General features: G+C 39.2%; 1 long non-coding RNA gene across 1 annotated transcript in view; it reads left to right on the forward strand.

Moving 5' to 3' along the window:
* Positions 1–4,740: 4,740 nt before the first annotated feature.
* LOC117954396 overlaps positions 4,741–12,436 on the forward strand; it is an 11,531-nt gene continuing 3,835 nt past the window's right edge. The window contains exons 1-2 of the long non-coding RNA XR_004658812.1: positions 4,741–4,751; positions 12,137–12,141. This is a non-coding gene — a long non-coding RNA (uncharacterized LOC117954396). The remainder of the gene's footprint in view (positions 4,752–12,136; positions 12,142–12,436) is intronic.

Genomic DNA, 12,436 nt, shown 5'->3' on the forward strand with positions numbered 1-12,436 from the left:
CATTATCTCTTAAAGTTACTGTGATCAATGTATATGAAGCAAGTATGCTTTATGTTTAAAGAAATAAAATGCTTTTTTTGTCCAACTTGTTACAGGCCACATTTAATGTATGGAGGATCCACGAATTTGTGGATTCTTTATTTATGGCCTAAGCATCAGAGAATATCTTTAACTGCCTAATGCACATTTATTATTTACTAGTACATGATATAAATCCTCTGTTCCAGACTCAAGCAACACAAAACAAACATACATATTCACATCCCAACATACTATTTTCATAAAAACACATTCATTTCATGAGTTCTTTAAACATTTCATGAATAAATAAATAATACATTACTGACAAGATTTATTATTATACTTTTGACAGGCAAAATGCCTCCAACCTAATCTTAAAAGAATTAATTGAATGGGAACTATCAACTTCTTCTAGAAGCTCGTTCCATGATTTAACTGCACAGTTGCTCATTTATTATCACTATTCATGTGTTTTTTTGTAGATATTTAAAATAAACTTTAATTTAGAGCTGCTCATGACTTTAAAGAAAGATTTCACAAGAAAAGAAAAAACACAGGAGAAGAACTATTTGGTTTAGGCCTGATGCATCCCTGTGTGAATTACATTTGCAAGAACTGTGAGGCTGCCCTTGTTTTCAATGTGTTCAGCGTTGGTTGCTGAACATCAATAATTAAAAGATTTATGGAAATTACCTTTGGCAGGATAGGATTTTCTTAACATGGATGCAATCTCCAATGACTTTTCTTCAATGCTGCTCTCAACTTAACTAACTTGGCAATTAACTTTACACATGCTTGCTCTCTCTCTCGCCCTCCCTCTCTTAACAGCTAGGCCTACCCATCTAACCAGAGATCAAAGCGCAGACTGTTAAAGTCCTGTGGTGAGTGCTCTAGAGGTCCAGCATAGTCCACATCCATTGAGGTGTCTGTATGCGTTGGAAGTTTAAAGAATCACCAGGACTTTCAAAAACTTAAAATCTTGTAAAAGTGGGATTATGATTTCTGATTCTCTTTTATACCCCTGAGTCTGACAGCGCTGTTGGCCTAATACCAATCAAAACATCTGACTGTTGAGTCAAAGGATAACTTCAGTCTCTAGGCGGTATCACAGCCTACGTCTGAAACTGGATTTGACAGAATTTCCCCAGAATAAAGCTATTTTGACACCGCTGCCAATGGTTGATACAGAGCTGTATTAACCTGTGCGGGAGTTTGCTATAGGAAATGTCAAACCCATCACGGCTTGAGGTGACTTAGAAAGTGTTTTGTATGCATATAAAAGGGAATATAAATGTAACTTTAAGACGTTACAACAGGGTGTAAGAAATGTACAGTAATCAGATATGTACGGATGAGGATGTGATATTTTCTTCTTGCAGCACATTTAAGTTATACAATTACATGGATGTTGACCATTATCATGCAGTGCATACTGCACAAATAACAGTGCAGCCTTTTTAATTTTTCATGTACTTATTGTAATTATCTTGACATGGTGGGTATGAAAACGTACGCGGATAAAACAAGAGAAACATGGGATATATTAAAGCTGCTAGTGTGTGCGCCTCAAGGCTTGCATAATTTCCATCTCTTTTAAAATATTCAGTTTATTGTATTTAATAACAATTATTTCGCCACCTACACACTGGCAAGAGACAAAAGATGATATCATGTATTACATATAACATACATTTCTGCCTACGACACATAATACCACCCAACCCATATTAATGTGTCCTTTGGCTACTATAACTACTGTATAACACATCATGGGTTTGTTTGATGGTACAGCATTTCATCAGCTGAATGAATTTGCCTGTATATTTAGACAGATTTAAATAGCCCAAAAACCTCAGAATGCCTTTCAGACCTTGAAAGCCCCTGGGAGTGGATTATATTTTTAATAACATGAGATATGTTTTCTCTCTTGGGGGACTTTAGAAAAGTAACGAAAAGATAAAGGCTCTCAAAGACACCATGGTTGGCTCATTTATTTTTCATCTGGGTATCTTGGGTTCACCCGTTTGTTGCTCTTGTAGTGACCAGCAGCAGGTGTGTTCAGTGTCTATCCATGCAGTGTTTCCTCTATGTTGATATGTTTATGGCGGCCCGCCATGGTAAAATTTCTGCCGCCATGTTATAGGGCAAACGCACAACATGGTTTACGGTATGTATACCATGCTCGCTGCTCTTTCAGCTGTTCATGAAAAGTCATAAAGTCGCAATAACACGAATCTGCAGAGCAGTCTGCTGCTCTATTAAACTCAAGCAAACTGTCATCCGCTCTCTCTCCCCGAGCAGCTAGAACAGTGACAGGACATCATCACTCCTGAAGTCATGGCAACCAAGTAAACAACAAGGGGAATACTGACTACCTGTCACTCAATCTCAGGCAAAGTGACAAACCGCGACGAAAGCCGCGACATGAAATCCGCACTCACGTGGGTACCGTGAATTGCAACAGCTACAGATTATTGAAAATAGCATTGTGGACACTGAATTTGATGAATTTACGGTTTATCAGACCCCAGATGAGACAAGAAGCTAATGTTAGCTAACGCTGCGGTCCCTCCTCCCCCCCGCTGCAGGAGACACTGTACTCCTCCGACACGCTGTATGAACGTTACCTAACTGTTTTAAACCCGTTTTCCAGGTTAGTGGAGGTGCATACCGCTCAAATCCAACCTGAAAAACTTAGCTAGTAATGTTCACTCAGCGTTTTGTTTTGATAAACTGTGTGTAAAAATGAACGGTGACGTTAAATCACCAGTTTCAGTTAACTACGGTACCTTCTATTTGCTGGACGGTTTCAAGGTAACTGTTGGTAGCTAACATTATAAGATAAGATAATAAGATAATTTGTTTATTGGTCCCCAATGGGGAAATTACTGCACTACACTCTGTGCACACACTTTTGTTAGTACTCACACACAGGCCTGAAAAACACACACATGCTCAGGACCTATACATGCAGAGATGTCAGAGTGAGTGGGCTGCCAGCTGAACCAGCGCCCTGAGCGGTTGGGGGGGTCAGTGCCTTGCTCAAGGGCACCTGGCAGTGCCCAGGAGGTGAACTGGCATCTCTCCAGCCTCCCAACTTTTTGGGTCCATACGGGGATTTGAACCAGTGACCCTCCGGTTCCCAACCCAACTCCCTATGGACTGAGCTACTGCCACCACCAATTATCAGCAGATAAGCCCGTTGACAGCAATGTTTTTGTTCGTATTTTGGCACAATGTTTCTGACCGTGGTGGTCATAGTGACAAAGTGTGATGTGAGATGCTAAAAAGAAAAACTACACGCTGTTTTCAGGTAACGTTAATTTTGGACGTTCAACAACCTGCCATGTTTTTTCCTGCTATGTCTTTTGCCGCCTGCTGTGAGATCCTTTTACAATAATACCACGGTGAAGGGAAAACAGTTCAATAACCTTAAAAAAAATAGTGTTATGGTGTAATGATAAAATGGATTTCTGTCAGATCAAAACCCAATAAACTCAGAACAAAAATAAAATGTAATTAATTAATTTATATTTCAAAATTAAAGTCTGTATCAGCACATCTGCCTACTAAAATTTAGTTTTATGAGAAAAAAAAAAAAGTCTAAATATTTGACCTGTGTGTTAAAGTGTGGCTGTTTTGTTGCTCATATATTTTATCTATTTGCTCAAGATTACAACTTCATTTTCTCCCCATCTCAACATACAAAGTAAGTGTGCGTTGGATAAAAAAAAAAAGAAACCCTTTCCTTAGACTATTTCACTGTCCTGAGTTTTCTTATCCACCTATAAAATTTAAGTATTTAGGCCACATTATGCAACATGTTCCCAATCTCCATGCAGGGATTGTTAAAAAAGAAAGAATGAAAGCGTAATCTAATTTAGTCTAGGAATGTTGGGGGAAATTTGCAAGATCCATTGTTCATAACGAGAAAATCTTCTTCCTTTATTAATATGAGGTATGAACATGGTCTTTTGAGTTTAGCAGTTAAACTCACAATATGTTGACAATTAAAAGTATCGGAAGGCGTCCATCGTAAAATTGCATTAAAATTTACCTTTTATCTTTAACTACACTGGGTACGCCAAATCAATAGCTTAGTTAAAGAAAACAAAAACAAACAGAGATATTGCAGGCAGAGTGTAGCATAAATTACATCACTGAGTAGATTGTTTAGGGCTGCACAATTATGGACAAAATGATAATCACGATTATTTTGATCATTATTGAGATCACGATTAATTATCACGATTATTTGCTGATTTTAACCAAAACTGATTTTATAGTCACATATTTATAACTGCTTTCACATCCATATTGTGCTATATTCCTCTTATGTTGAAGTTGTATGTTGTACATACTGATGTAAACGAAAATTATCTGAAATAAATAGCCTAGAATATATATATATTTTTAAAAGATCTCTGAGAAAGCTCCTTCACTTGTTTTCAACAATAACTGATTAAAAGACCTAGGGAGAGAGGGGGAATGCGATGGACAGAGAGACAGCTGATCATTATGAATGCGTCCAGCAGGCTCCGTCTCAAACGCAATTACTCTAAGAACTGAAGTTAGTTACATTCAATAACTTCTTCAGTGTTTTTCGCTGTGGCCACCGCAATAGTAGAGTTACCAGCGGTAACACTGGTACAGATACAGGTTTCGCTCTCCTGCTTAACAATATACAGCTGTGTTAATAAAAATTAATACGGTGGACAAATGTCAGAAGTGTGGACAGGCGCTGTCGCCACTGTGTCTTTCCGTGTTGCTGGGGAGCAGAGTGTGAGTGAATGGGGGACGGCTGCGTGGAGAGTAAGAGGAGAGATTCAAACACAGGCACGGTAACGCAAAATTAAACCATATCGATACATACAAAATTGCTTTGTTTCTGGAGAGGCAACAGATGCGAGGACATTAGGTGCACCGGTGCGACCTGGGAAAAATGTTAGTTGCACCCTAGAGCCCTGTGAGCTAATAGACGCTAACTAGCACTGGTTATTGCTGTCTGAAAACAACACAGACGGGACATAATGTTGCGTTTAAGTAGTAAACTGGTCAATCTTGAGAGCGACGTATATGACCGACTGCTATCTGTTGTGGAATTTTCTTCATGTTACTCTGGGACTGTTTTCATCAAGAAACTAAGCTTCGCGGTGCAGAGAACAACTCTGCCTGGCACCTGATCAGACAGTGGTTTACGGAGCATTAGACTGGCTTTGCAAAATACTCGGAGCATTCTATGAACGGAATGACACATTTAAAATATTGCTTGATTACGCAAATTTGATCGTGGGTTGCCAAAATTGTGATCGTGATTTAAATTTGATTAATTGTGCAGCCCTAAGATTGTTGCAAAAAAAACAACAGCATATAATCCCTGCTCATTAATTCACTACATTAAGACTTTCCATAAGCCAAAGGTATAACCTCTGAAGCTTTTCAGCTGAAAATCACATCTTAATGTTTTTTTCTGATGTCTCATCACACCCTAAATTAACACAGAGCGACTCACTTATTTGCATTATATTAATTTGTTATTCATAGGATACAGCAAATTGGCAGGAGGGTTTCCTCCTCTGTCTTCTTCAGCACTTACATCTTGAGTGCTGCAGATGTGTTTCACTTCTTGATTGAATTGACACTTTTTATTTAAATATCTGATATTGCCAGGTCTGTCACATTTGTTCACTCCTACCAGTATTTATACAGATAGCATTTTTTTAGGTGTTTCCATGCTTGCAGTTCAATGACCAGGGCTATGGTTCGTTCCATTTTGCATTAATAAAAATTCAGAGGCTCAGCCAAGGAAGCTTAAACATTTTGTCTTCGATACTTACTCTCTTTGGATTCCAGAGATTGGACAGAGGGAACTGATAGCTTTTGCCAAAAATAAGATGTGATTGTCATGACTCAGTACGAATAGAAATCAATCTGCTTAGGGCTGTCAGCCTTCAAAACTAAATTATTGTGGCAATGGTGTTTAACAGCGTTCACATGAAACACATTTTTTGCCTTTAGGAAAAAAAATGTTGAGCATTTAAGTAGCCTCTGAAGTTCAACATCTGATCCTCAGATGTATCAGACCCATGAAAAGCCTGCTTTAAAATTTAAATCTTTAATAACACAAGATTATAATTGCACTGTTGTGTTTTGTTGCATATACATTTTAAAAAAAGGTGTGAAAACATATCATCTCAGGCTCCATGTGCGCCTATTTGCATCTGTTAGGGTGGTGTTAGGTTCACATCTTCAATATCCATTCTCAAAAAAATTGGTTTATGTGGGAAATTAGGTCTTGCCTTTCTATGTTTTATAAATGCAGATAAAAACCACCAGAATTACAAAAAAATGCAATGCAATCTAAGTACAGTGAGCAGGTGGCCATTCTTTTCCACAGTGATAATTCCTCACTTCATCCACATCAGAGCATTGCCTCAGGGGACAGGGACAGGAAACACAGATAGAGCCCGTGTAGTTCTTTTAGCGATGGCTCGAGAGAAGCTGGAAATGGCACATCAATCATAGCTTGTGTTTGGTGCAGTAATATGAAGCAGTAAATCACATAACGTTGCCATCTCATGGGAGACTTCACACTTGTATACTAACAATATACAGAAAACAATTGCAGTGTATATATATATGCACTGTATATATACGGAAATGTTTTGGATTCAATAAACCATATCATATGGATCATCAATCTAAAGTCTGAAATACAAATATTGTATAAACACAAATAGAAGCCTGGAGTTTTATTTAATGAAAATAATCACAACCACATTTGCCAGAAAAAAAACTTTCCGCCCTAATTATTACAACCAACAGCTTGCATGAAACGTCCATATCTATTAAGAATAGTATATCATAGGAAATCTATTGGTAAAGGTAAGGTAAAAAGTTAAATTAGGCATAATTTTAAGCTTTACATTTTTTTGTGTTGCATGTCTAACATATCAGTAAACTAGGAACATTGTTAAGAACTTTAGCCAATGCTTTAAATTTCCTAGACTGGGTAAACCCCGCCCACTCTACCGCCGATTTGATTTCACTCTGCAGCTCGGTCTGGAAGCCTGCACGTTTAATTCTCTTGCTTCATTTCACAATTTTGCGGAAACCAATCTCAAACTTGGCTTATCTACCTTTGCGCACTATTGGCGGGTTTAACACAATGACGACAGAATTGATGAGCAGCTAGTTGTTTACATTCAACATGTCAGCTACCGAAGTGCAGCAACAGCAACCCGTTGATAAGGCTGTCGCTGCTGTTTTTAAAAGATTTCCAAGGCCAGTTTTCTCTTAAAACAGAACAGAAACAACAAGCTCTTGCGGCTTCCTTAGAATTTCATTCTTATCCAAATCGGAACAATGGGCCTCATCAGCACTGACTAAGAGATAATTGAAATAGTCATCTCTGACTACTGGTTCTACAGACCAGTGGTTTAATATCTAATCAATCTGAATGAATGATGAGGTCCTGTCGGCTCTATTAGAAATAAAGACTTGACCATTACATTTTTAATTAACCCCAAGTACAACATATTGGAGAGCTGTCCCAGATGTCCCCATGTAGAACTCTGGGTAATAGAATGAAATGGCTTCACGTATTCTAAATTTGAAATGATATTTAAAAGTGAATATCTTTGGCCAGACTAGAGCAGGGCTTGTACTACTTATCAAGTGATTAAGGCAATCTCTTTATTCGACTCCAGTTTCCATGGAAACGTGGCTTGATTTGACGAGCACAATATGTGTATGTGTGTGTATATAATTTGCACAAAGGTCTAAAGTAGGAAGGAGATACAGCTTAAAGTAAACTCCCATTTTTTTCTACTGGGGTTTATGCACATCCTTTATAACTAGACTTCAGGGTCCTAGTAACCATGGCAACCAGGATTAAATATTGAACAAATCCATATACTTTTAAAGTTAAAGGAAGAACATCAACACTAAAATAAAATACTGGTGTGTCCATATTTACCAAAAACACTAATTGATTGAAGCTAAACACAACCTGATTTAGACACGTGGCGTAAGTGGCCCAAGGTGATAAATATTATCTGGAAAGCCTGATGGGATTTTTTGTGATATAAGTTTTCAGTGCTCTTTTAAACTAAGAAAAACAACAACTTTGAGAGCTGCAGGGTGGAGAGTTTTGCCAGAGGCGAGTCTTGTTTGATGAATAATGCAGTCATCTATGATCAACAAAGATGCAGCAATCACAGTGGGAACGTATGTCACACTTGCTGTTAAAAGGCAGGGCCTCCTAAAACGTTGTCCATTACCGTTTTTTAACACACAGAGAACCAAAATACTAGAAATATTTCAATGCAATTCAACACCATAATAGCCTACAGTCTCAAAAATTCAAACACTTGTGTGAAAGTGTCAACAAACACTCGTTATCAGTTTCAGCCATGATAGATTTATTGCAAAGCTATTGTATTAAATTGCATTTTATGAGGGTTTTTAGAGAAAGGGCTAATTTGTTTTTTTAGCTAGTTTAGTTAGGCTAAGTTTACAAGAAACTACCAAAGGGTCTTTTGTCATGAGTGAAAGGTCAGTTAACACCCCTAAAAGAAAAGCATTTTAGATTAGGCCTATATGCACGTTAGTGCACTCTCACACTCAAGCAAACATATTGAACATGCACCCAAATGCACCGGCTTGGCTAAGACTACGAGAAAAAGGTTTGGGGACTGCCTGAGGACATCTGAATTTGCCTACTACGGTGAATACGTACATCATTATAGCCATTAGTTATAATCATAGCCAATATAAGCCGGAGCTAGCAGGCAACGTGAGCCAGCCCATATCAACAAATATGGGCTCATGCACTGGAGCTGGCTGCAAAATCGGCATCTGTGACCAGCAGCTGCTTCTTGGCCCCTTTCACAGGGCGATGTGGCTGCCTTTGATTTCCTTGCTCCCCGGATCGTATTGTGAGGTGTAGAAACGGAATTGTTTCAGGGGACGTGATTCATGACAAGGGATGACTTGTTGATGGTGTCACAGGTTAATGCCCATGTATGATGGATAGTGACAAGGCTAGGTCAAATTTCCAAAGCTTAGAATGTTTTTGAAGATTGACGCTTTGTGGCCCTAACTTCTGTCCACGCTGATGGAGCCAAGCTTAAAACTGTACCTTTTCTTTATTTCGGTCAGGTGATATCTTCAAACATCACACGGTACCTTTAGTTGCCACAAAAGGAGCCAAGGGTAATTCTCTGAGCACAACCGTTCTTCCCATGTACATCTATTGCACTCATCTCTCAGGGTAGACACACAGCAGCAGCAAAGCACAGAGGTCATCTGCAGTTCAGTCTGCAATTAACTCAAGCAATTAATCGCTGATTTCAGAAGAATAAACTCTTCTGAAAAAATAAGGCATACTGTGGAATTTGGAAGGCTATGGTTTGATTGGCTTTCATGGTGGCTTAGGCTGAAATGGTAATGCATAATGGATAACACTGTGCATTAGTATGCCATTAGGTCCCCTTTTGCATATGGAGATGAGTATGTGTTTGGCAGGAATATATATATAATCAAATATGCCTTGTGTGTTTAAATTACTGTAGAATAAGAGGGCTCTTATTGTATTACTTGTCCAGCCCGCCCATTAGTTATCCTTGACTTTCATACAAATTAATTTAGCCTTCAGCACCCAGAGGAAGACACATCTGTTCAGTATTCATTGCCTGCTGCATTATGATTGTACAGTTTGTGTACAAGCACAGGTCAAAGGTGTAGGTCAGTTACAACCTCCAGCAGCCAAGTGAAATAAGCCCTGATTGAACCTGGTTTGGATCTCTAGAGGGAAGAGAAGAACACTAGAAGTGTAGAGCTGACTGTCACAGTCAGCGCCGCAATACAAAAAAGGAGAATGCAGCCTCTTTGGCTATTAGAGGGAGAAAGACTTTGAGGCAGAGCCATCCTTTTACAATTATCTCAATGTCTAGGCTTTTTACCAGAAGAAGAAAGGACACTGTTCATTAATTTAGACAGAAAAAAGTTTGCGGCCTATGAACCATTTTAGAAATGACATAAAATCCAGCCGACTCAAAGACAAGAGAATAGAAATGACAGGCTAATTAGTTTGGTTTCAGCCTGGTTCAGGGTAAAAAGCACTGATGCTGTGCTGTGAACCACGGTGTAATGATGAGAGAGCTGGAGTGTGATTGCCTTGCGTGTGGCCTTGAGATCTAGAGGTTTGGGAAGGCGTGGGAGGAACGGCAGCCAAGATTTCTCCGTAGGACTTGACAATGTTTGTTTCTCGATGTAATATTTGACATAATGAGCAAAAGAGTGTGTGTGTGTGTGTGTGTGTGTGTGTGTGTGTGTGTGTGTGTTCATTTGTACATGTCTGTGCGGGCTACTGCTTTGTAGTAAGCATAGAGTGGGAAGGTGTTACTAAATGGGAAAAAGAAAACAAGCGTTCTGTCTGGTGCTCGGCACTACAACTTCGGCTGTCAACAATCCCTAATCACTGGAGACAGGCCCTATTAAAGAAAACAGACGGAGATGTCCGGCCTACACCAGAGCCCCCTCTGATTGCAAATCATTACTCTCCGTATGTTAAATGAAAAGATAGCTGAGCCCCCTCTCTCTTGTCAACGCAGGCCATTAGCCAGAGTAAATATGTAATGCTGTGACATTTAGGCTAGCAAACAGGGTGTAATGTCAGAGCAAACTTAAGCGTGGGTAATTAGGAAAAAGAAAATGCAGGGAAATTACATAAAAATCATCAAATAACTTCATGTTTTCCTGTTCAATGGAGAGAAAAGAACTAAACCTAATTTAGCACCAACCTTTAGCAATAACTGTCATTCTAATAAATACATATGTGTTAAGGATCTGGGATGTAGAATTGAATTCACAAAAGGTCAAATAGGATTCACAGTACACATTTAATTTGTCACATAACGGCCCAGTAATTATTTATTAATATACTGTATACTGTACGTCTTTCATCATTTGTCACCTACTTTGCTATAATTTAATAATGACAATTGGTGGCCACTGGTTAGGATAGAAGAGTTAAGTATTGTATGTGGTTACTAATAATACTTTGGCATATAGCGGACTATAGTACAGAATCCCCAAGGCTGTCTTGGTGACATTCAGATGTAAGTACAGGGGACAGCTGATCACTTCGGTCATAATTTCATAGTTGAAAAGCATGAGCCCAACCAATTCGTAATAAAACATTTACTAATGACTATCAATTATATTTATGTGTGTTATGTCTGAGTAAAAATCAAGCTTTATTTTCCCTGTGGTGCACACGGACATATGTCATTCTCTCGTTTTACATCAGAGAAAATGTACAGACATATCGCTCTCAGTGTTTCCCCTAGGTTGATAGTTTTTTTTGTTGGGGGGGGGGTTACACTACTCACAGCTTAAAGTTAGTCATACTGTAGGCTCGTTCGAGATGAGCCAGGTCTGCGCAGAATCAATCACCGGTGATCGCCGCGCAATGAACGCCGCTAAGATCCCGACTTGCTCTGATGTCTTGCACACGTGGGCAACGATAACCTCACGAGATCAAGGCAGCCGCAGGTTTGTGGTGCAGGCAGCGCCGTTGCTTTTCACTGCAAGGCGGACCCAGGGCATGCTGGGAAACGCCGGCCCCTCAGCTGATTGGTTCAGAATCGACTCAACAAGATGTTTTATGTAAACTATTTAATTTTTTTGAATCAGAAAGATTTTAACTGCTAACTTTGGCTTATTCTGTACACTACTATGGCTAAAAGCGACGTTTAGAAGTCAGAGAGACTAAATCCATTCAGATTACAGTCTGTTAATACCAGCAACAGATTGCATGTAGAGCATTTTGAGAACTACTCTTTCATAATTAAAACAACTGGAGACTGTATACAAGCTTATACATGGGTCTGATAACATTTCATTAAATTGGAATCGGATCACAGCGTTTCTGTCACTTCCTGTGCAGCCTGAAGGCTGCAGGAATAGTCTGGAAACTGTCCGACTTGAGAGCAGATTTTTGTCACCGCCCCCGGCTGCTGCCGCCTGCTCTCATCCACTTAACAGGCAAGGCGCAGTTCATCTTCCTTGTGGCTCCTCTACCCCCCCCCTCCCAAGGCGATGGTAGGAGAAACAGTTACACTGTTTTGAAAATGTACAGAACAGAGAGAGAGGGATAGCAGGAGACTGAGCCAGTTTTGACTGATTCCACAAACTTGTGGATAAATGAGGATTTAAAGATCTGGTAATCAGTCAACGAGGCTGTATCACACATACCCCTCACCGCTTCACAGCATACTGCCGATGGCATGCAGTTGTGCAGAAAGATGATTTTAATAATTAAGTAAAAAAACAAAAATGTCTCTTAACACACTAATGTGGAAAAACTAAACAATATAAGTTAGAGTTATTAATGCGCGCATATATATAT

This window comes from Etheostoma cragini, chromosome 12 (assembly GCF_013103735.1).
Source record: "Etheostoma cragini isolate CJK2018 chromosome 12, CSU_Ecrag_1.0, whole genome shotgun sequence".
Classification (NCBI taxonomy): domain Eukaryota; kingdom Metazoa; phylum Chordata; class Actinopteri; order Perciformes; family Percidae; genus Etheostoma; species Etheostoma cragini.